At 37.2% G+C, this 24,073-nt stretch overlaps 1 long non-coding RNA gene across 1 annotated transcript in view; it reads left to right on the top strand.

The window, feature by feature from the left end:
• The window catches only part of LOC309843776, a 63,879-nt gene extending 42,466 nt beyond the window's left edge, over window positions 1–21,413 (top strand). Inside the window, exon 4 of the long non-coding RNA XR_014300334.1 lies at window positions 21,231–21,413. This is a non-coding gene — a long non-coding RNA (uncharacterized lncRNA). The remainder of the gene's footprint in view (window positions 1–21,230) is intronic.
• The last annotated feature ends 2,660 nt before the right edge of the window (window positions 21,414–24,073 follow it).

A 24,073-nucleotide genomic window follows, 5' to 3' on the forward strand; every position in this document is an offset into this window, starting at 1 on the left:
TAAAAACAATTTTATTTATTTGATGAGAGAGAGAGTGTGAGAGCATAAGTGGGAGGGAGCAGCAGAGGAAGAGGGAGAAGCAGGCTCCTTGCTAAGCAGGAAGCCCGATGTGGGGCTCCATCCCAGGACCCTGAGCTCATGACCTGAACCAAAGGCAGATGTTTAACCAACTGAGCCTCCCAGGTGCCCCTCATTTCCAATTTCTAATTTTAGGTGTATTCAAAAGGATGTATTCAGCCAGTTTAATAGACACTTTTTAAGTCCTACTGTGTGTTGGACACTATGCTGGATGCTGGGTAACAAACATGAGGGAGAGTATGGTACTCGCTCTTCAGGAGCTCATGCTTCCCTGGAGAACTCTGGTGTGGAACAATGGCAGCGATCACCAGAGTCACCATGTTTTGGGCATCCGTTATGTTCCAGGCACTCTGAGATTTTTCATACATTTAATCCTCAAAATACTTGTGCAAAGCATATGTTTATTTTCCACATTTAGCAGATGAGAAAACAGAGGTTCATTAAAGTCCAGGCACTTGCTCCAGGTGACAGACGATAAGTGGTAAATGCATTGCAGATTATTAATTAATTAACTAATATGCAGATTATCATATTCTATGACACACGTTTTTGCCCTTATGATACAGTACTTTCTCGTACAAGAAAATCCATACCCTTTGAGGAATGTGAAAGCATAGGTATGCTCTTGGTCTATGTAGACCTCCTTAATCAGGAATAATATTTCTAGGGTATCATTCTTGTATTTTTATTGTTGTTTAATAAGGGTTAAAGAAATTAATCTGAGTTGCTCCATTTTCTAGAAAAGTCAAGATGTGAGGGCAAAATATTGTGGTGTCATTGTAGCAAGCATATGACATTTACAAAGGAATGTGGTCTTCTCCAGGGAAGTCAGGTTGGCTGGACTATTTAATCCAGTGGAATCTGCCACTGTTCAAAATGCTTTTGTGTCCTTTTTGAAAATTTTCCTTAGATCCATTTTTATCCCTCACAAAGAGCTCATTTTATTATTTAATAATCAAACTTTTTATTTAAAAGAAAAGATGATCAACTTACTGGCAGACTTGGCTCTACATAAAGTATGGTTGTTTGCAAAAATTAAACCTACCTTTTTAAAGTAGATTTGTGGCCTTTGGGTGGCTCAGTTGGTTAAGCATCTGCCTTTGGCTTGGGTCATGGTCTTGGGGTCCTGGGATCGAGCCCCACATGGGGCTTCCTGCTCCGTGGGGAGTCTGCTTCTAACTTTCTTCCTCTGCCTCTCCTCCAGCTTGTGTGCGCATACTCTTTCTCTGTCTCACTCAAATGAATAAAACAAAAATCTTTTTTAAAAAATAAAGTGGATGATTTGCCTCATCTGACATTCAAAATAATATGAGGGAAGTTTGGTGGCAATTCCACAAACATTTCTTAAGCAATCCACAGAATCAATGTAATGTTCCAAGGTCACTACTTATAAGTGCGGTGGATAATACTTATTGCTTTGAGTTCTTATATTTTTAATGGATGATTATTCTATAGTTACATGTCGTCCAGGTAGTTTTACTACAATTAAGTAACAACTTGAAGAGCCTGCTTAATGTGTGTGTTTCCTTTAACGTCCCCTCTCCTGGTCCTTGTCCATGGAGTTGAGAACAGTTAGTTTGGGCAGCACCTTGCAGAAGGATCAGAACCCAACTTAAAAAAAGGAAACAGGGAGACAGCCAGGGCAAGAGCAAGAGAGGGAGAGAAAGAAATCCTCAAAATGAGGAAGTGATTCCTTTAGTTATCAGAAACAGGAGCGGAGTAACAATGGCTGAAAATTCACCTCCCCACGGGGGAATGAATCATCAAAATAACCGGTGGAAAACAAGGTTGTGCAACCTTGACCGGCGTGTGTCACCGGCTGGTGGAATTTTTAGAAAGGCAGCAGTTTGGGTTCATCACTGCGGTTCGTGATTGCACACACCTGTTTGGGGTATGGATTTTGCAACCCCCCAAAAAGGGGAAACTGAACTCACTGCTCCTCCCGAACTGTGCAAAAAAGCAGAAAACCACAGCTGCTTGAGCAGTTAACAGATATCAGTAAAATACCCGTGTTACATAATTAAGGATAACGTTCCTGAAGCATATGGGCTGGAGGTATTATTCTCTCATTAAAACTTTAGGTAGGAAACAATTTAGCATACTCTCACACATTTCTAGGGTTGAATTCTATAATAAATGTTTGTAATTAGGCATGCTCTAAACAGTTTATTAAATAATACATGAAGAAAATGGTTGATGAAATATAGACTGTTCTGTGTTTTGTGTACAATGACACAGAGCCATCAAGATAAGAAATAAAAGATTTCTTCTCATTGACTTGATAACTAGTCACTCCGAGAAGCTTAAGTAAGACTGGAAGAGCTTTTCATTCGTCAGAGCAGCCTGACTGTAATCACAAAGAAATAGGAATTGATGGCTCTGTTTTTTTTTTCCCCCTTTTCTTTTAACCTACATTGTAGGTAGCAATCTTGGAAGTTTCCTCCTGAGTAGGAAGAGGTGCTTTTTGACCAGAGCTCTGCACTTTGTCTTGGCAAGAATGGACCAGTGTGATGGGGAATAGAAAGGGCAGAGAGAGCCGAAAAAGACCTGAAATAACATTTAAAAATTATACCTTGGCCAGTAGGTGCTGTTATTTATAAACTGGAGAGGAATAAGGGGGAGCAGTCTCTTGAGAATTGCCAAAGCAGGTGTCTGGTCCCTGGGGAAGTGGTAGGCAACATGCCCCTGAGATGATACTAGACGCAGGAAAGAAATTCTTACAGTTCTGCAGCCGTGTTTGATATTCAAGCCAGATGATTAATGGTCAAACAATCCTTATCTGAATGGAAGAGTGTGTGATCTATGGAAAATGAGCTTGGATGATCCCAGGAAGTTGTCAAAGGATGAATAACAATTTTTTTTTAATTCACTCAGATCAACTGGCTATTTTGTTTTCTAATGCAGACAAATAAGAAATCTAGTAACAGAATACACATGGAATTTGAAATGCCTTCTAGAACATACTTGGGGAAACTGGGCAAGGTTGACATAGCTTTTACTGATTTGTCTGCTTAGTAGGTAAACGGGGCTGCCAGTCTGGCAGTTTACACTGGCAATAAATCACCACTAGACATTTTATTTAAAAATTGGCACTGGCTCGGGGGAGGTAGGGGTTGTCAATTTGCTTTTATGTTGAGGCCAGGCACAATCATAACACACACAAGCCACCTGGAATCTTCAGGCTACATGGAGAAGCATGGCTCAGGTCTCTAATGGCTGAATTTTTGCCTGCTTGGAGAGTGCCGGGCTAAATCAGTTTCAGGATCCTGACCAGAAAGATCCTGGCAAACTGGCACAGCCTGGAGACATCCCTTTTGGAAATCAGTTTGGTTCTGGAATTATGATGTCAGAAAGATATTACAGACTTGATGGAGGACAGAACATTGATGATTTATTCTTTTATTGGTGATGGTGATGGGAGAGGGGATTTGCAGAGCCCATGCAAAGCATAATACTAGTACATTTCAAAAATCACTCTATTATTAAAGAATTGGATAGGTTTCTGTTTTTCTCTTTTCTCCACCCTGACTTATCTTGGTTGGGAGTTCACTTTTTAAATTGGTGATAAAATTTGAGAGGGAAAAAAGAAAAAGATACTGAAGTGATCATACAACCACCTTCCTCATGTGAGCAATGACAGACATTCTTTGAAAATTAGAGTATTTAAAGCATAAAGTGGATGGATACCTGGGTGGCTTAGTCAGTTTAGCAACTGCCTTTAGCTCAGGTCATGATTCCAGGGTTCTGGGATCGAGTCCTGCATCGGGCTTCCTGCTCAGTGGTGAGTCTGCCTTTCTCTCTACCCCTCCCCCACAGCTCATGATCTCTCTCTCTCTCTCTCATGCTTGCTCTTTCTCAAATAAATAAATAAAATCTTTAAAAAAAAAAAAGATAAAGTGGAGAGGAGGAAAAAGCAACATTGAACCACTAGAGCCACTCTAATAGAAATGTTGGGGATGAACTCCCTTTCTATCATCTGGTTCCTGATACTCTGGATGTTCTTCAGAGCTTCACACATCCCTGCACAGTTTTTTTTTTTTTGGATGTAAGTATATCCATTTTGAAAGTATGAAAGTTAGAGTGTCAGGACAATTCTATTACAAATAGACTGATTTACCAAATTACCGGCTTTTCATCTCTGTTTGCATATTGTATTTGTAAATATTAATTATACTGCATATTTTGTACCATGCAAACCATTAGAAAGAATCTGGTTAAGATACAGATGTATTGACTTAACTTTGGCCTCATGAATAATTCAATTTGTTCACTTTCTGGAAATACCCATTTTGGGTTGTTGATGCTGTAAATATTTGAATTGGATTCAACCTGTCCATCAAAGATTTTTTTCCCCCTCTCTCCTGGATTTCGTATATGTGATTTTGATAACACTACCAAAAAGTAAGAAAAATATACACTTAGGTTTCTGCTTGGTAATGCAAAATGTCAAGAGCAAATAAAGAATCCACTCCAATGATGTGCCGAGGCAAATGGGAGTTTTCCTAGTATTTGGGACATGGGAGTATTTAAAGATTTGTGGTATTAATTACACATAAGCACGCAGAGCATTAAATGTCTAACCTGATAGGATTTTTCTTTGTTTTAAAATATAAAATATTCGATCTTTTACTAAATATTTGTAAAAGCTCTGTTATAAATGCAGTGGGATCTGTATTCCTTTGACCACAAGGTCTTACAAGCTGCCTGCTAGTAAATGACAACATTCATAAAACGAAGAGGGAGAAGAAAAAAGAAGAAAAATGAGAAATCCCCAAAGCAGTCACTTAAAAAATCCCACAATTCTGCCAGTATTCAATGCCTGCATTAAATGTCATGCCAGCAAATCTTCCCTCAGAAAGATCAAGATGCAGCATAAACAATATTAAGGAAGAAATAAAGTATCAACGTTCTTGGGATAGCCTCTAAAATGATGTAGGTGTTTGTATTTTTTATTTTGATTTGTGCACAAGTATTCATTTAGTGGTATGTTTTGGAGACAGGCATGTAAAGGTTTTCATCTTGCATGGGTCTCTAACATTTATTTGGATTTAGTAGACACATTAATTTGGGCTGAAGTTTCTTCATATGGATTCATCATACTTGAAGGCCCTAAAAGCTAAAATGTGAATACAGCATCTTGGGTTTTTTAGCTAACCTGTTAATTTCAGGGCCATTAAGCTTCTAGTATTTACCTTTATTTTTTCTCTGCCATCTTGAGGTTTATTACGGGACATACATTGTGTGTGTGTGTGAGTGTGTGTGAAAAAAGTGTAACTCAATTTGTGGAGATCATAGTTCTGGCCTTATTTTCACTATTTTGTAAAAAGAACCATGTCCTTTCTTTTATCCTAAGTGCAGAAGTGAGTAACAGAACTTGTTTATGTAAAGTTATTAAGATATGAGATGTATCTGGGATAACAAAAATTCAAAAGGGTGAATTATACGTATTTTAAAAGGTATCTTATTCTCCGTGAAAATCAAATGCCATTAACGTTCCCTGAGTCCTTTAAACATGAAAGGGCACATGCACGCACATGCGTTCTTGCACTCACTGGCTCGCTAACTCAAGCAAAAATAGTCTCCGAGGGAAAGAGCTGCAAGGCTGCTGCCAACTTCCCCAACATACCCAAGAATTTCTTTATTTAGAACCTCCCATGTGCTATTTTTTTTTTTTAAATCTCTGGAATCTCAGGGATTTTCCCATCCCTCTGCATGCTTGAGACGTTTTAGAGCATGGTAACCCCCTCTTGGAGTCCTCGAACTCTTCCATTTTATTTTTAAAGTGTAGGCAGCTTTAGTATACAGGGAAGAGACTGCTCCTGTGACAAAGGAGAGTAAGGATCCCGATGCTCATAGCAATACCCTTGAAGATCATTGGTGGCTAGAGAACCCAACACCATGGTCTACCAAGGTCTCTTTTAAGGGGCCCTTGAAAATCATGGGATTTTAAATCAAGAGCTTTCTGAGAAGGTGCACTAAAGAGTTACACATGGCAACAAGGATGGAGTATTTCGTGAATTCTTGGAGGCTCATTAGGTAACAGTTGATCTTTGCCAAAAGCCCAGGATATGATACATGTATCGTTCGTTCATATCCTTTTCTTTTTCAAGTTTTAATAGAGACAGTGGACCTGAATTTTGGTAATGCATTCGCTTTCCATAAAAGTATGGCAACTTGGCTGTTTTGGGACCAGACTGTGATAATCTCTGGTGCAATTATTGTAGTATTGTCCCCTTGCATTGTGTGGGTGAAACTATTAATATATGTTTAAAAATCATATTTGCATATTGTTTTTGGTATAAACACACTACTGCCTTTACAATAAGGCACAATGTGCAATTGCAGAAAACTCCTTTTCACTTATGAACGTCTGAGTCTGAGATTCACACAAACCACACTTTTGTTTGACTCCAAAATGTGGGTGCCAAATGAATCTACTGCACTAGGCTTATGAACACTACTGCAACTGTGCAGCCACTATTTCTCTATTGGGAGAATTGTTTCGGCAGATAAACCATCTGGCTTGAAACACAGCCCTCTTTGAAAATATTCCCCATTATGTTAGCTCTGAAACAATGTGTACAACTATGCTCCAGTGGAGGACATGTTAACAGAAATTCAATGTCAAACAATATCAGCTCTGTAATCTTTTGCTAAATGTAAAAAAGAGGTAATCAAAATGCAAGATTTTAATTCTTTAAGGAGTCATTGTGAATGTGGCATAAGATGAAGAAAACTCAGGAAAATATTTAATAAAGAACCGTAATAGAAAATGTTTAACGTAGTGACTTTTTCTTATAAGGATCACCCATGGAAAATGTGGCTCCTTTTGTTATAAATATCATAAAGATGGTACGTTAGTGTTTTGTGATCATTCATTTCCTTTTTTTCCCCTCTAAGTGCTTTCAAATATGGATTGATTATGTACAGTGGGAGAATTGTTGGAAACTAGTATTTATAGCTTGAGATCCTGAAGTGAACTTGGGTGACTCCCTGTGACTTAAGAGTTAGGAACATTATAGAGAAATTGCAGTGGGAACAGGTATTACCTATAACCAGTTAGAGGAAATGTAACAGAAATTTTAAGAATCCAAGCCACCAATGTCATTGTGATGGAAGAAAGAGGGAACATATTAAAAAAAGAAAAAAAGAAAAAAAGTGTGTGTGTGTGTGTGTGTGTGTGTGCATGCATAGATAGATATAGAGAGGCAAGTTCAAATCTAGGGTGATGTTGAAAGAGAAAACTTGAGTGAAATTATAAGAAATTTGTAAGAAATTCTGTTGAGAACATCTGAGTCTCTGAGTTCAGAAAAATCTAGAGCGGGTATATTTGGCCCATTGATTAGGGTAATGTAATTCAGCATATTACTGAAATGAGAAATTGAGCTAAATCCTAGGAATTACTACAATGTATGTAGAGACATTTAAGGAAGAAAGCTAATTGATCAGATTATTAGGTATTAGGTAATACCTGATGAGAAAAATTGAGACCAATATGACAATTCCCATGAAGCTTAAAGAAAATGGTACATAGATAGGAAATGACTGTTTTTTCCTCCATCACAAAATGCCTTGCACATTGAAGATACTCAGTGGTTTGTTGTTATTGTTTGTTTGTTTTTTCTAAGTGGATATAGTCCTGGTTAATTTGTCTTTCCTTTTAGGCTTTTTCTTTACCACTCTGACTTAGGCAAACAAACATGTCTCAATGAAGAAAATCTCAACTTTAGGCTTACAAGGAACCATGCCATTTACTTTTTTTGGTACTTTTACAGACAAGAGAACTAAAATCCATAGAGTTTAAATGACTTCTTTCATTTTATAATTTTATTGTACTGGATAACCAAGGACTTGTATTAACCAAAGGCTTTACTCCCCATGCTCTGCATCCAAGGTGACTTCTGAGTAATGGTTTCCAATCAAGAGTCCTAATGAATCACATGAGTTAACCAGAGGACCCAGGAGGAGCCTCATGAAGGACTAACCAATGAGCTACTATGAGTAGGAGAATAGAGGTCTGTCCCTAAATGAGAGGAAGGCTCTGGTGAGGGTTTGGATGGTTAGCATGAGATTTCTTTCTCACATCCATCTCATACTCATCTCAAAAACCTACACTGCCCACCACAAGGGAGCCAATACCAGTAACCTACAGAAAAAGGATCTGATGGAAACTGTTAGTCAGACCTGATTTTACCATTGTTTCAAAGGAAGAGCCGGGATCCATAGATTCCCTCTGCACTGGGGAATATACTCAGTAGACCTAAAAGCACTAGGATTTTCTCGGTCTATTCAGAGTCATTAGCTGAATCAGGCGCTCTATTAAGTCATATTGTGTCTATGTTTATGACTAGGATGTGAACTCTGGATTATGTCTCTAGCAGGAAAAGAACAACCAGCAAATTAATGTATTAGACTTCAATGAAGTCTTCGTTGGTAAAGGTTAATTATCACACTAATATTATAAGGTCTGCTGCCATGAGGGTACTTAACACATGAGCTTCTTTTCATATTTCCCAATTTTTTTTCCTTTTCTCACCAATGATGGAGACATACTCTCATGTGGTAAGGACAAATCTTTTGGGAAAGAAATTGGGGTATTGTTAAACATTAACAGGTCCTTTGATTATTATTTTCTTTTTTTGGTTCTCTAATCTTTCTCCTGTCATTTTAGAGATTATCTGTGGGGTGTGTGTGTGCATGTATGCACATATTAAATTACCAAGGCTCTGACAAGTTTTAAGGGTTGGCCAGAGGGGTGCCCGGGTGGCTCAGTTTGTTAAGTGTCCGCCTTCAGCTCAGGTCATGATCTCAGAGACCTGGCATTGAGTCCCATATCTGGCTCTCTGCTTGGAAGGAGAGTCTGTTTCTCTCTTTCCCTCTGCCCCTCCTCCTGCTCATTTTCTCTCTCTCTCTCAAATAAATAAATAAATAAAATCTTAAAAAAAAAAAAAAGAAAAGGTTTCACCAGAAGCATTTAGATACAGATACATGATTAATCTTTAATTTTTAAAAAGTAAAATTCAAGTAATTGTCATTTGAAAACAGAATGTGACTTGCCTGAAGGACTATCAGAATTTGCTAAGAAATCATTTGATAAAAAAAAAAAAAATCATTGGATGATACAGGCATAAATTGAACTTCTCTGTGCTTTTGGTTAACATTTTAAGTGAAGAATTTTACAACTGAAAACGCAGTTATTTCCAATGATCAGAGTCCCAAGAACGGGATTCTGAGAAAATCTAAAAATTCTTGTCCCAGTAGGTAAGGGGGACGGTGGTGAATGATTTACTTCTTTGCTGTCCTGTGCAGTTCTTCAGGTAGACTATGTCTCCTGACCTTTGTAAACTTGACAAAGAAAATTAGTGCAACAGGTCCAGGTAGATTCTCTCCCTATCTTCGATGAAAAAAACCTAATCCTGCAATCAAAGCTGCCTTTATAATTTGATGGTCATCACCATTTACCCAAGTAAATGAAACAATAGTTGGGGTTTAAAAAATAATAAATGAAAACCAGCTCACCAATTGCACTGAGGTAGGCAAGCAGCCCATGCTCAGGGCAGGTAAGGTAGATTAATAACAGGCCACTCCTAAGAAGGTTTAGGCTCTTACTGTCAGAGGGTAATAATTAATGATCAAATGTTAATGGAGATACTGGGCTGTTGATGTCATTAATTCAGCTCAGTGGAGCCAGTTCTGCCCAGGACCTGCCACAGCTGTCACTGCATTTGCTTAATTATTCCAGTGCCTTCAGGCTCTTTTTCTTTCATTTTTTTTCCTTACCCTTTTTTTCTCCCCTACCGACTATAGGACATTATGTTTTCACTGATGCAGAATTATGAAGAGTATCCAACTCTCTGGGCACTGCCAGGCCAGAAATACATGAAAACCCAAAGGCGGCAAAGGAGACCATTAACTTTTTACTTATATGAAAAGATGGGCAGTGCTGAGGAAGGGCCATCTCTCAACGGCCTGACCGTGCTGATATCATTTGGGGGTTCTTTAAGGATTTGAATTGTTGAAAGTGAACTCTGCATCGAGCTGTGTAAAATGTCAGAGTGCTCACCCTCTCCCACAATCAAACAAAGCAGATACAGAAAAAAACGGCACAAGAGTATTGATAAAACACAATGCCGCTCAATCATCCATGGGGCGGGGGGCGCAGAAAGTTAGTTCTGCTGGGCAAACTGAGGCAAGACAAATCTTGGTGCAGGAAGTGCCAGTGGATTGCAGTTCAGCTGTAAGGGTGTGTGAATTTGCCTGCCATGCTCTTAGAACCTTCTTGCATTTCTTTATTTAGCTTTGTGTCTCTTTCTGCCATCACCTGGACTTAAGTTTAAGGAAAACGATTCTCTGTAACTACCATTTGGATCTTTCTGCTCTGGCCTGATCTAATAATCACCACGCTACTTCCTGATCGGAATGGGCTGTTTATTTAGGTTTTAAAAGACCCTTACTTTTCAAAATGGGTAATGGGAAAAAAAACAAGTTCCTTGGCTTTTTGTATACATTTTCTCGTTGTGATGAGTGTTAGGATGTCAAAATAGGTCAGTGTGTCTCGTGCCTCAATGCTGGAATGCTGCTTGACTCCCTTCCCAACTGAAGCACTTAAAAAAATGCGAGGCACTACAACAATTTCAAATCTCTCTCTATGCTGCACATGGTGATTTAAAATAATTGAAGCTCTTCAAATTTTTATATGCCCTCAAATTTGGAAATGATCGGCTCTGAGCATGTGCAGTACACAATGATTTAAAATTATTAGAGTCTCTCAAATTTATCGTGAGTGTTTCAGCTTGGGAATGATAGGGGAACCTGGACTTTGGCAGTTAAATATGCTTTAAAATGATCATTACATTCAGATGTTAGATGATCAGAATTCTGGACACTTGTGTACATTTTTAAACTTATTGTGGAACTGGCTCATTTTTTAGATTCAAAAGATATTGTTAACCTACCAGAAGAAGCATTTAAATAAACCACTTAAAATGCACCATAACACCATTTTACTTTCACTGTCATAGTCCCCACTGATGACCTGAATATGATCATGATTGTAAAGCCAAATGCTCAAATTTGGCAAGAGAAAGAACTGTTCTTTTCTAACCCATGCAGGACAAAGAAATGTATTCAAGTAAAAACACCTGATGCACTGTAGAGGCTGCCTTCTGTCTTTAGAAGTTAAACTGCTTTTGCCTTAAATAAGAGGCTTTTTGAACTAATGCCTAAATTATTATTTCTAATACATGGTCAATTTTCTTTTTATTTAAATACTTTAAATAAACTGCTTTTATGAAAGATCACTTAAGTTAAATATTCATATTATGACATCTCAGATGAAATATATGCATTCGTTTTTAAGCCCTTTGTTTGCTTTGGGTATTTGGATATTGAACCAAACGCAGAGGTACATCGTTATGATGTACAAGATGGAACACTCTGATGATTTACTTGGTCACTGGAGGTCATTAAACATTCCTCAGATCTTTGACTAGAGGATATTTTCTAAGTGGGAACATTTAAACTTTTGCTGAGTGCCCTGATGCCGAGATTCTAGGATGTGAGGTAGATTTATGGTTTAAAAGTTAATAATATATAAGAAGAAATCCAGTCATTAAGAAGTTAGCTAAAATTCTGAGCATGTTTTATTTGTAACTTTGAAAGCCACATGGACGCTCTCTTCTTTGATTTAAATGAAAGTGACAAAGGTGGAATTCCAGCATATTTCTCAGTCACTTCCCTTCCTCTGTAAATGTTTTCATTTTGATAAAAATTAGGATAAGTTGATTATGGATTTGATTTTTTTTTTTTTTTTTTTTTTTTTTAGCTAAAACCTGGAGTTGGAATTTGAAATAGTCTGGCACATGAAAACTTTCTGATCGTATAAACTAGCTTTATGAAACTCCGTATTTTTATTACAGCAGAAATTTAACAGGATTAAAAATAGAAAAATCTAATAATAGAAAAAATGTTGTATTTGGGATTTCTGTAACCCTAGGGATTTAGGGCCCTGAACTATGTAAAGTCCTACATTTGGTATTGTAGTCAACTTTTGCCCTCAAATTTATTATTAGTTTTTAAAGTTTGAAAAATTCTCTGTGTTTATGTATTTTTTATTCCTCACTATTATGTTGCTCTTTTGTGCTTAATTTTGACAGGCAGAAAAAAAGCTAAAGATGTTTGTTCTTAGTTTGCTAAGAAAAAAGCTAAGGAAGCCATTATTTGTAGCGTGCTAAATTAAGAATGTGTCAGTGGACTAGTGTTATGCTATTAAAGAATTGAATTAAGCCTTATTTAGGTCACAAGTAGAATGAACACAATTATATCAAGATAGTCTTTGTTGAGCACATAAGAATGCCTAGAAATTGCCTAGTTCCAAAGCATGGTTATACCAAAATAAAGTTCTTGCTTTTAGCTATATCAGTATGGGGGATTTGGGGAACTGGAACAGTTATTTGGAAGGGCTAAAGTACTGTTTGTGCTTCAACTCTAAGCCTTGCAGGATTGTTAGCTCAGTAAGCCCATTTAAATAAACATCTGATATGTATTGATACATCTTCTAAAATAAAGAATCCCAATATTTCATATTTTAGTATTGCCTACAGGGACAGCTGGTATTGTTTCAGAAACAATAAGGACATTAGTTACCATTTGAAAAATAACACAAATTATACCAGTCTTGGCCTTGACAGATTTGTAAGGAGGTTTCTCAGGTTAAAACTCACTGTTCTTTTCAACTTTTGTTCATGTTCAGAGGAAGATCAGTTTAAGTAAATCCTTTTCTGACACATAAAAAATAAATCCCAGGAGAAAAAGGGGATAATTAAAAAAAATCAAACCATAAAGACTTGAAGAATGATATAAATTATTTTTTTGCTCTGTAGGTATAAAAGGTATTTCAAGAAAAACGTAAGAGAAATAATAAATTTGACATCATGAAAATGAAAATAGAAAAATATACTTCAATTCATCAAAAATATCCAAATTGAAACACAAACAAGGAAAATTGTTATAAATATCACAGAGGTATCTATGACATGAAAACACTTTATCCAAATTTGTGAAAAAAATTTAAACTTTAGCAGATATAGAGGAAAGGATAAAAGATAGTAAAAACAAATTGTAAATGTTTAGCAATTTATGAAAATAAAGCTCAATAAATAGGTTATATTTAATATAATATCAACTATAATGAGTAGGTTGAAATTGATATAAGATAAAATTTCCTAATCATGAACTTCAAACATTAAAGCAGTACATGTTTGAAGCTCTGGGTGTATAACCGATGTGAGGGATAAAGTTATGGACAAGAGTTCGACCGTCCATAGCCTGGAAAGGTTTGTATTCGTGAATGAATTCCCAAAGGCTAACAGGTAAACACAGGGTGGTCTGATAGTCACTGTGCTGTCTGTAGAGCAAGGGCCTTGGGGTATCACCTCATCTAGACTTGGGGAACCAGGGAAAGCTTTCCAGGGAGTGAGTCTCAGACCTGAAAGTTTAGCTTCATTCTTGTCTCTCTGCTTTTCCTCACAATCCTCATCCAAATCCTTCAGCCAACCTCGTTTCTCCTTCTGTGTATACAAAAGACCCAACCACTTCTTGCCACATTTATTATCAGTCTGGACCAAACTACCCTTACTCTCTTCCTGGAGTATCGTCATTGCTTCCCAGTTGTTCACTCTGCTCCCATTCTTCCACCAAATGTTCATTACAACCTCAATGACCTTGCAGAATTTTACATCTCATTCAGAAGACCCAAGGCCTTTTGTGACTTTCCAGCCTTAGAGCATCTGTCCCAGGAGTCTGTTTGACCAGAACGCCTCCATGTTACCCCTCACTGCCTGAACCTCAGCCCTTCCATCTTTCTCCTCCCTAACCACACCAAGTGTTCCATCACCTCGTGAGCTTTGTGTTTGCTAGTTCCTAGACTAGAAATGGTTTTCTCTCAAATACAGGGCATTGCTCTCTTATTTCACTCAGGTCTGCCCAAAAATCCTAGCATCATAAAATTGTTCCTTGACATTCTATTTAAGTTGGCAGTCTTCCTCTCATTTTTGTTTTTTCCTTCCCTTCATATTATGTATTACCTCTTTTTTTTTAAGATTTTATTTATTTGACAGACAGAGATCACAAGTAGGCAGAGAGACAGGCAGAGAGAGGGAGGAAGCAGGCTCCCTGCCGAGCAGAGAGCCCGATGCGGGGCTCGATCCCAGGACCCTGAGACCATGACCTGAGCCGAAGGCAGAGGCTTTAACCCACTGAGCCACCCAGGCGCCCCTATATATCACCTCTTGATATAATTATGTGTTTATCATCCATCTCCTCCCACTAGAATGTAAGATTATTGAAGTAAGGAACTGCATCAGTCAAGGCTCAACCAAAGAAGAAGAACAAGTAGGAGATTATCTATCTGTCGCTTTCTATCACAAGGAATGAATCAGGTGATTATGGTAGCTGGCTAAGAAAGTTAGAAATCCTTAGAGTAGACCTTTAAGAAGAGAAGATTATGGTCAGTATGAAACACTGGCACAGGTCTAAATTGTTGCCCGGGCATAATTTCTTTTCCCCTCCCACCCCCGCCTATATTGACAAATATGTAATTGACACATAAAAATCATATGTATTTAACATGTGCGGCATGATTATTTGATATACTGTATTATGAAATGAAGACCAATATCAAAGTATTTAACACATCCATCACCTTAGGTCGTCCCTCCCGTACTTGCTTCCCTTCCTTCCTTCCTTCCTCTAGGCTTCCCTCCCCCCCCTTTCCTTCCTTCCCGTTCCTTCCTTCCTCTTATAATGAGAACGCTTAATATTTACTTTCTTAGCAAAGTTCAAGTATACAAAGCAGTACTATTAATTACGATCCCCACTCTCTACATTAGGTCTGTAGAAGTTACTCATACTTTAATGGAAAGTTTATATCCTTTGACCTCCTTCTTCTCATGTCCACCTCCAAGCCCTGGCAATCACTATTCTAATCTCTACTTCTATGACCTTAACTTTTTTAGATTGTACATATAAGTGAGATCATGCAGTGTTTTTGTTTGTGTGTCTGGCTTATTTCACTTAGCATAATGCCCTTCAGGTTGATCCATGTTGCCATAAATGGCAAGGCAAGGGAACTGAGTAGATGGTTTTCAAAGAAGATACAAATGGCCAAAAGGTATGTGAAAAGCTGCTCAAGAGCACTAATCTTCAGAGAAATAGTCATGAAAACCACAACGGAATATCATTTTACACACAGTAGGAGGTTTGTTATCAAATGGACAGCAGATAACAAATATTGTGGGATGTAGAAAAAGGGAACCTTGGTACAATATTTGTGGGAATGTAAGTTGGGACTGGAACTACAGAAAACAGTATGGACATTTCTCAAAAAATTAAAAACAAAACTACCACATGATTCAGTGATCCAGCTCTGGATATATAATACAACAAATGGGAGGGGGGATTGGAACTATCTTGCTGTGTGATTTTATTTTTCAATTTTACAATGATTTTATTGACTTATTAGAGATTGAGTACAAGTTGGCATGGGGCAGAGGGAGAGGGAGAAGCAGACACCCTCCTGAGCAGGGAGCCCAAGGCAGGGTTCTGTTCCAGGACCCCAAGATCATGACCTAAGTTGAAGGTAGATATTTAACTGACTGAAGCAGCCAGGCATCCCTGTTGTTATAAGATTTTTATTCTAAGTGTGAATGGTATAGTTTACTTAAAGGTAGATTGTGTTCTACAACCCAGATATTACACTACTAGATATTTACCCAAAGGATACAAAAAACTGATTCAAAGGGACACATACCTTGAGGTTTATCACAGCCTGTCAGTAACCAAACTATGGAAAAAGCCCAGATATCCATCAACTGATGAGTAGATAAAGATGTGGTATATATACACAATGGAATATTACCCAGCCTTCAAAAAAAATGAGATCTGCTATTTGCAATGATGTGGATGGAGCTGGAATATATCATGCTAAGTGAAGTAAGTCAGTCAGAGAAAGAAAAATGCCATATGATCTCACTCATATGTGGAATTTAAGAAAGAAAAGAGATGAACATATATGGAAGGGGGGTGGAAGGAGACGGAAACAAGCCATAAGTGGCTCTTAATGACAGAGAACTAATTGAGAGTTGATGGAGGGAAGCAGTTATGGGGATGTGTGGATAGATGATGGGTATTACAGAGGACACTTGTTGTGATGAGCACTGGGGTATTGTAGGTAAGTGACTTATCACTGAATTCTACTCCAGAAACCAACATTGCACTATATATTAACTAACAAAATTTTAATTAAGAAAATGAAATTGAGAAAAAGCACCATTTACAACAACATTGGCAAATATGAAATATTTATGGATAAAACTAAAAGAAATTTGCATTATTTGTACATTGAAAATTGCAACACAGTTTAGAAAAATTAAAGAAGACTGAAATAAATGGAGAGCTCTACCATGTTCATTAGTGGAAGACAATATTAAGATGTCATTTCTCTTCAGCTTTATCTAGTGACTCAATGTAACCACTAGAAAAACCCTAGTAGGATTTTGTGTGAAGGTTAATAGGTGATTCTAAATGTGTATGGAAAAGACAGGGTCTAGGATAGTAATTTTGGAATTACAAGTATTTTGAATAGCGCAAAGTAGATAGCTCACACTTCTTGACTTAAAATCTAGAAGATTAATTAATTTCTACAGAAATTAACAAGCATGATTTTGGTGAAAGATCAGACCTATAGATCACTGGAAAAAAGATGGAGACTCCAGAAACAAAGCCGTACAACTATCCATAGACATTTGTTTATAGGCAAAAATGCCAAGTTAATTCAATGTAGGAAGAATAGCCTTCTCAGTATATGGTATTGGAATACCCTGGAAAGTGTTAGAAGTTAATGCTTACCTATTCTTTATCCCATTCATAAAAATTAATTAGAAATGTATCTTAGACCTAAAGGCACAACCTAAAATTAGAAATAGTTTTAGAAATAGCCAAACCATAGGAGACTCTTAATCTCAGGAATGAACGAGGGCTGCTGGAGTGGAGGGGGGTGGGAAGAATGGGTGGCTGGGTGATGGACACTGGGGAGGGTATGTGCTATGGTGAACACTGTGAGTTGTGTAAGACTGATGATTCACAGACCTATACTCCTGAAACAAATAATACATTATATGTTAATGAAATAAAAGAAAAAAAGAAATAGAATTTCTAGAAGAAAACTGGAAATAGAATTTGTGGAAGAAAACAGGAAAACAACTTTTATGACTTTGGGTGAAGAAAATATTTCTTAGATAATACACAGAAAGCAGAAACCATAAAAGATATAATAATTTAGATTTCATCAGAAGACACTTCTTTTTGGGTGCCTGGATGACTCAATTAAGCGCCTGTCTACCTTGGGCTCAGGTTATGATCCCAGGGTCCCAGGTCCTAGGATTGAGCCCTGAGTCAGGCTCCCTGCTCAGTGTTGAGCCTGCTTCTCTCTCTCTTCCTCCCCCTCTTCATTCTCTTTCACATGCACGCACACACACACTCTCTCTCTCTCTCTCAAATAAATAAATAAAATCTTAAAAAGAAAACACTTCTTTTGTTCAAAAAATGTTGTAATATGAAAAGACCATGTTACCAACTGAGAAAAAAAGATGTTTACAAAACATGTATTTGGTAATGAGTTAGCATTCAGAACTATTGTATAAGGAACTTTCACAACTCAATAAGAAACTCAACCAAATAAAAAACAGGCAGATGATTTGAACAAGTCAGCACAGAAGAGCTACACAGGGCAAGTCAACGTATGAATAAATGTTCAAAATCATTAGTCAACAGGGAGATGCAAGATAAAACTGCAATGAGATATTACCACATACCTGTGAAAACGGCTGAAAGTCAAAATAAGAGACAAAAAGATGGAGCAACTGGATGTATTATACCTTGCTAGTGGGAATGCAAAATGGTGCAGTTACTTTGTAAAACAGTTTTTAATTTTCTTATAAAATTAGACATACACTTGTTATTTGACTTAAAAATCCCAATTCAAGGTAGTTATGCAAGAGAAATGGAAACATGTCCCCAGGTCTGCACAAAGCTTTATGTGGATATTTATAGTAGCTTTATTCATACTCTCCAAAACTGTAAACAACCTAGATGTTCATCAGTTACTGCAAGTATCAACTGTGATATATCCAGACACTGAAATATTACACAGCAAAGAAGGGAGCAAACTTCTGACGTATGTAAGAACATGGATGAATCTCAAAGGCATTATGTCAAGGGAAGAAAGCCAGATACAAAAGCAAGTTTTCCCTCAGAAGAGGGAAAACTATTGGGTCAGATCGTAGAGCAGAGGATGCTAAGGATTGGGAAGGTGGAGAGACAGACTTTCCGGGGTGTTGATGGGAGTTTATGGGGTGATGGAAGCATTCTACATTTTGTTTCTATTAATGGTTCAATAACTGTAACTCATGAAAGTAGAAATCTGATATTAAAAATACAATTAAAAATGGTGCATAAACAATGAATTATAGATCGCTGAAAAAAAATGAAAGGAAAATGACATCAGACTGGGACTTCTGGATGGTTCAGTTGGTTACGAGTCTGACTCTTGGTTTCGGTTTAGGTCAATATCTCAGGGTCATGAGCCAGAGCCCCGAGTTGGCTGTGCTCAGTGCAGCGTCTGCTTGAGATTCTCCCCCTCTACCCTTCCCCTCAACCATTCTCTTTTTCTTTCTCTCTCTCAAATGAATAAATAAATATATAAATAAAACCCGTTTAAAAAAAAAAAAAAGTCATGAAACTAAACAGCAGTTTAAGGCACTGTCCTAATACAGCATCATCTCTTCTCTTTCCACTGTTCTTTGAAATCCAGGTGGGAATGAATCACACATTTCTAAGGGGCAACTGTATTATCTCTTTGTGATAGAGGTGTTGAATAAAGCTCAGTCAAGATACTCTCACTTTCTTAGAGAATGGTTTTGAAGTTGGTGTCTAGACTTTAAAAAAGGTATGTAAGATGAGAAATTTACTTGTTCTGGGAAGGGTGGGTAAAGGCAAAGTTTTATAATGAATGAACCAATTTAATAATTCTGAACTACAGGACTGGGTGCTGTGGCACATAGGGAAAATATATTTTTCACTTAAATTCTTGAAGGACAATGGCATGGGTTTCTGGAATATTAACAGACCGAGAGGGGTAGGTATGTGCATTTCAGGTAGAAGTTAATGTCTGTACTCTGCGTAGTTGAAGAATTGTCACCCCTACGTAATGGGAGACAAGGTCTCTCCAACAGCAAAAATGAGCTCGAAACTGGCTTTTCTAGTATTTTAGATCTTAACAAGATCCATAGCTTATTTACATGAAAATAAAGAGTTCAGCAACAGCAAAAAGCAGTGGTATCTATTATTTTTATCTTTATTAAAAAATGCTTAAAATACTCAGCAAGAATACTGGAGTTCTTGAAGCAAAAACTAATCAGTATTAGAAATTTCATTTTTTTCATTTGTTGGTGTCCACATATCCCTGAAATTGCATGTTTGGTTCATTCTGCCAAGTTCTCACTTACGTAACAGCCACTGGTTTGAAAAAGAGTCATGGCAAGAAGCAGAGTAGAAAATAACTTCTATTTTTTGCAAGTGATGATTAAAAGTATTCATCAACTGGGACCCCATGATTCAGTTCTTTCCACCAAAGAATATCCATTAAGGTCAGTGAGAGGATCATTAAAGACATTCTTGGTCACTGTGGAAATGACAAATATTCTACATTTTTAAATTCTATGGTTTTTGTAGTAACAACAGCTACTCTGTGTTTGTTGTTTATTTCCAGGTGCTTTATATTCATTTCCTCACTTAACTCTGCATGGTAGCGTTTTTAATGCCTATTTTACAGATCGGAAAACTAAGGTTTTGAAGGGATTATGTGACCTAATTTTGGTCATAGAGTTAATAAATAATGAAGTGAAGATTTAAACTCAGTCCATGATTTTTCCCATTTTATTAGGTGAAGATCTCTGTTAGTTGACTGCTGGTCTTTGACACTTCGGTGATGTTAGTTGCTCTGTTGGCTTTGGCGACTGCCAACAGACTCTCCTACTTCCTAACCACCTTATCCTTATACTTCTGCAATAATATCCTAGTTCATTTTCCTTCATCAAGTGTCTCTTTAATCCTTTTGACATGTACCTCGACACTAAGAATTCTAAGACATCCATTCCATCAAGGCATCTCTGAACACAAAACCTGTGATCTCTCTCCTATTGCATGATGTGCTGGCTTTTTTGCTTAGTTTTGAAGACCTTCCTACTTTTTATTTACCTTTGAATTTCAGTTTCCTTGAAAGAGCTCCTTATCTTGCTGAAATTTCTCTGCCCTCTGAATACAGGTTCTTATGCTTTGATTCTCATTTTTCACTCTTTGTCCTGTATTGTACTTTCTTTTTCGTCTTTCTGCCTCCCCCAGCTGTATCAATCTCTCAGGGGCGATTTCTCTCATTTCTTCGAGGGCTTTTGCCTTCTCCCATTTAACGTTATTTTCTGCATGAACTCTGAATGCATTTGGCATTTGTTTTGGGAATGGATACTTAGTTGTTTCAATACATTTTGGTTCTATTGAATTAGGTAAAATGCCACATTTCTAAGGGTTGTCACAAAACAGTCAGTATTGCAGATATATTTTCTGACCTACGAAGTGTTTCTTTGGGGGATGGAAAATTTGCTATCCAAGTGTATTTTAAGTTATGGGCTCTTGGCCATGGGTCCCAAGAAGCTGTATTTCTTTAGGTTATTTTTTTAAACTAGTTGTGTTCGGTAAACTCCTTGGACCCTACACTTAAGAAAACAGTGCCCAGAGTAACTAGCATTTTGTAGAATATGATTGACACAGAAGTAGGCAAGAGTCTGTGACTTTTTGTTTTGGTATCACTGCCTTTAAATTGCTCAAACCCAATGATTATAGGTTATCATAGCAAGTTAGGTACATTTAAAATCATTTAGACCTTTAGAGAAAGGATGTTATTTTGATTAAAAATCCAAAGTTCAAGTCCTTTCTCTTGTGCTGCTTATTTGTAAGAGCAAGTCAACGCATGGGAAAAATTGTATCATTATATGACCTTGGTTTTGCTATGATCCTCCTCCTTCCATCTCTTGTTTTCCCAGGATTTCCCAAATTTAAGGACACTATGGATGTGGTCCATGGCTGGCTCCAGGGTTCTTTCTCGAAGGAGGGTAATGCTGACACTAGATCTGAAGAATGTGTACCCACCAGGCTCTAGTAATAAAAAGTTTATTAATCCAAAAGGAAGATGTGCCAACACGCCTACATTATAAGCTCATTAAACATCTCCAGTTATTTTACAAACGGCTTGTTTTCAATAAAATCCCAAATGCTTTCTATCCCAAGGATTTCCCGCCCTTAATTATTTTTAAATGATGTCAAGGAAATTTCATCCATATGGACTTGCTTTCGATATATTTATTAACTATTGTTTGTAAAGATTGATATAATATTGTCCCCTTTCAAAAGCAAGGGCCCAGATATGCTTTTAAAAAGGCGTTTCTCCTGTTATTTTAGGAGTTAATTTTATTCCAGTAATCTTGCTTATAACCAACGGTTTGGGTTATAGTCAAAACTAGTACTTCTGAATCAGCTTTGAATTTCTTCTTCATTCATTTATGTCACTTCCATGTGGAGATGCATGGAGTATGCCACGAGAAACACTTTCAGATTAGGAGTGGCCTTAAGTAACCCACTCCTGACTATTTTACTCTCCACTCAAAACTTACAAAGTCATTTGTAACTGGATTAAGCATTGATCTTAACATACCCCTTATTTGTTGAATACCTTTTTCCCTCTGTATTTAATTGTCTTGGAAGGCCCTGTGCTCGGTTAGGCAAATAAACTACATAGAAGATACCAGAATCTCACAAATCATGACAATTTAAAGTTGTCACTCTGAACTTAGGACTTGAAAATATTTTTATATTTGAAGTGTTTCACCATATCTATTATGTCATTATTGTGTGAAAGGCAAAAAAGGGGAGGCTCTTACCTTGAAATACATTTATTTTAAAATTACAATTTTGCTTTAATAAAGGAGAAAAAGTTACATGGTTTATGTACATGCTACATAAGACTTAATTATTTGCTTTAATTATTTTAGGTGAATAAAATCATCTTATCTCTTTTATCTTCTAAGTAAATTATTGAGAATGCATTTTTCTTTTCACATGCATGCTAACATAGAGAAGGGCTGAGATTATATATGCCTGGTGGTACTTGCATTTCAAGGTGGGAAAACTTGTCCTACTTGGTCAGAACTTAAGCTCTAAATTACCTACAAGACAAAATTGACTAATGGCCTGTACAGGAATCTGCTGTTTAAAACTTTTACGGGGAAGAGTCCCAAACCATATTGCTGTGGATGCAAGAATGGCCTAGTGACCTGATATTAAGGGAAATTAGAGAATGTCTATTGATGCTAAATGCAACGGTGGGTTGTCGAACGAATATCTGACTTTTAAATTGCAGTTTGATTTCTGTCTGCTCTGAGGAGCTGTGCATAAAGGTTTTTCTTGGGCCTGGACTGCTAATATTCGACATATGTTCTAAATATTTATACACAGACTATTCAAGCCCTGGTGGAATCCTTATAATCTACTAGGTAAACAGTATGACTTAAAATACCCAATTTGTATTTTAGAGGCAGATTCTGAAAGCACTAAACACAGTAAGTATAGTCAGTTGGCTCAAGAATATGTTTTAAGGTACCTGGAATAGAATTCGCATAATCTGCATTTCAAAAAGTCCACAATTAAGTATTTACACATCTTTAGAACCTTTATAGTCAATCCTGCCGTCTCCTTTACACTTCTAAGAGGAATCTCTTCCATTAAAAAAAACTGTTATGAGAGGAAATTAACAACTTTTAAGTAATACTCTCAGAGAAAATCTCTGAAGCCAGGAGAAACTCAAAGTGAAGGCTAACACTTAATTCCTCACTTTTTCTGCTTTTCCTACGTGTTGGAGGGATCTCAGATCAGTATGGTAGGAGCCATATGGGCTGCAATAACAAGGTAGGATGGAACAAGTTGCGATGGGATGGAGTGCAGCGTGGCAACCCCCCCTCCCCAAACTCCTCCTCCTCTCAGGGCTCCCGCGACACAGAAGACAAGACAAGCGAAGGGTCCCTATGGTACTTTCTGGTGACTGTAATCCCTGTCCCCTTGGTCATAGTACCAGATGACTTAAAATCTCGATCTAGAAAATGAAATAAAGCTCAGTCATCTGGGGAGTTAGCATGTGACTGCATTACCTGGTGAAACATGTTCAGCTGAATTATTAATTTTCTGTCTTGTTAGATACTGGATTCATGGTGGGAAGTGAAAATGCATGCAATGTAAAAATATGCTGGAAAACAGTTGTAAAACCATCATTAGGTCTCAGTATTGCATGACTTCTTGTGAGACAGAGTGACACGTTTCTTAAAACAAGATCAGCTGTCATTTTCACAGGTTTATCCAAATAGTTGATATGGTAAATTAAATATTCTAAAAATTTAGATGACAGAAGGTTCATATAAAATAATTCATCACCAACCAAGGCTGGGAAGATTGGGCAAAATTGTACCTATATTGGAAAAAATTTTGCAATATCATCCTGGACTGTTGGTCGAAGTTGGAGAAACCTCTTCTGACACTTAGAGAGTTTAGCAAACCCTGACATTAGAGTTTATTTGATATCGAGAAGTCATGGCTTTGGGTTGTTAGTACTTATTCTGTCTCCCCATAGAGTAGCTCTGTCATCAAGTGATCAGGGGCCTAGGAAGGTGAGTGTATAAGAGAGAAATAACTATTGTTGTTACTGATATTTAATTTCTTTGGTATAATTTATATTATCACAGTGGTTTTACTGTTACCTCCTTACTTTTGGAATCACAAATATGGAACCTTTTATCAGAGACGTGTAAAACAGAGTCAAGCAAATAATAAATCCACTCTT

The sequence above is a fragment of the Mustela nivalis genome (assembly GCF_964662115.1).
Source record: "Mustela nivalis genome assembly, chromosome: 11".
Taxonomy (NCBI): Eukaryota; Metazoa; Chordata; class Mammalia; order Carnivora; family Mustelidae; genus Mustela; species Mustela nivalis.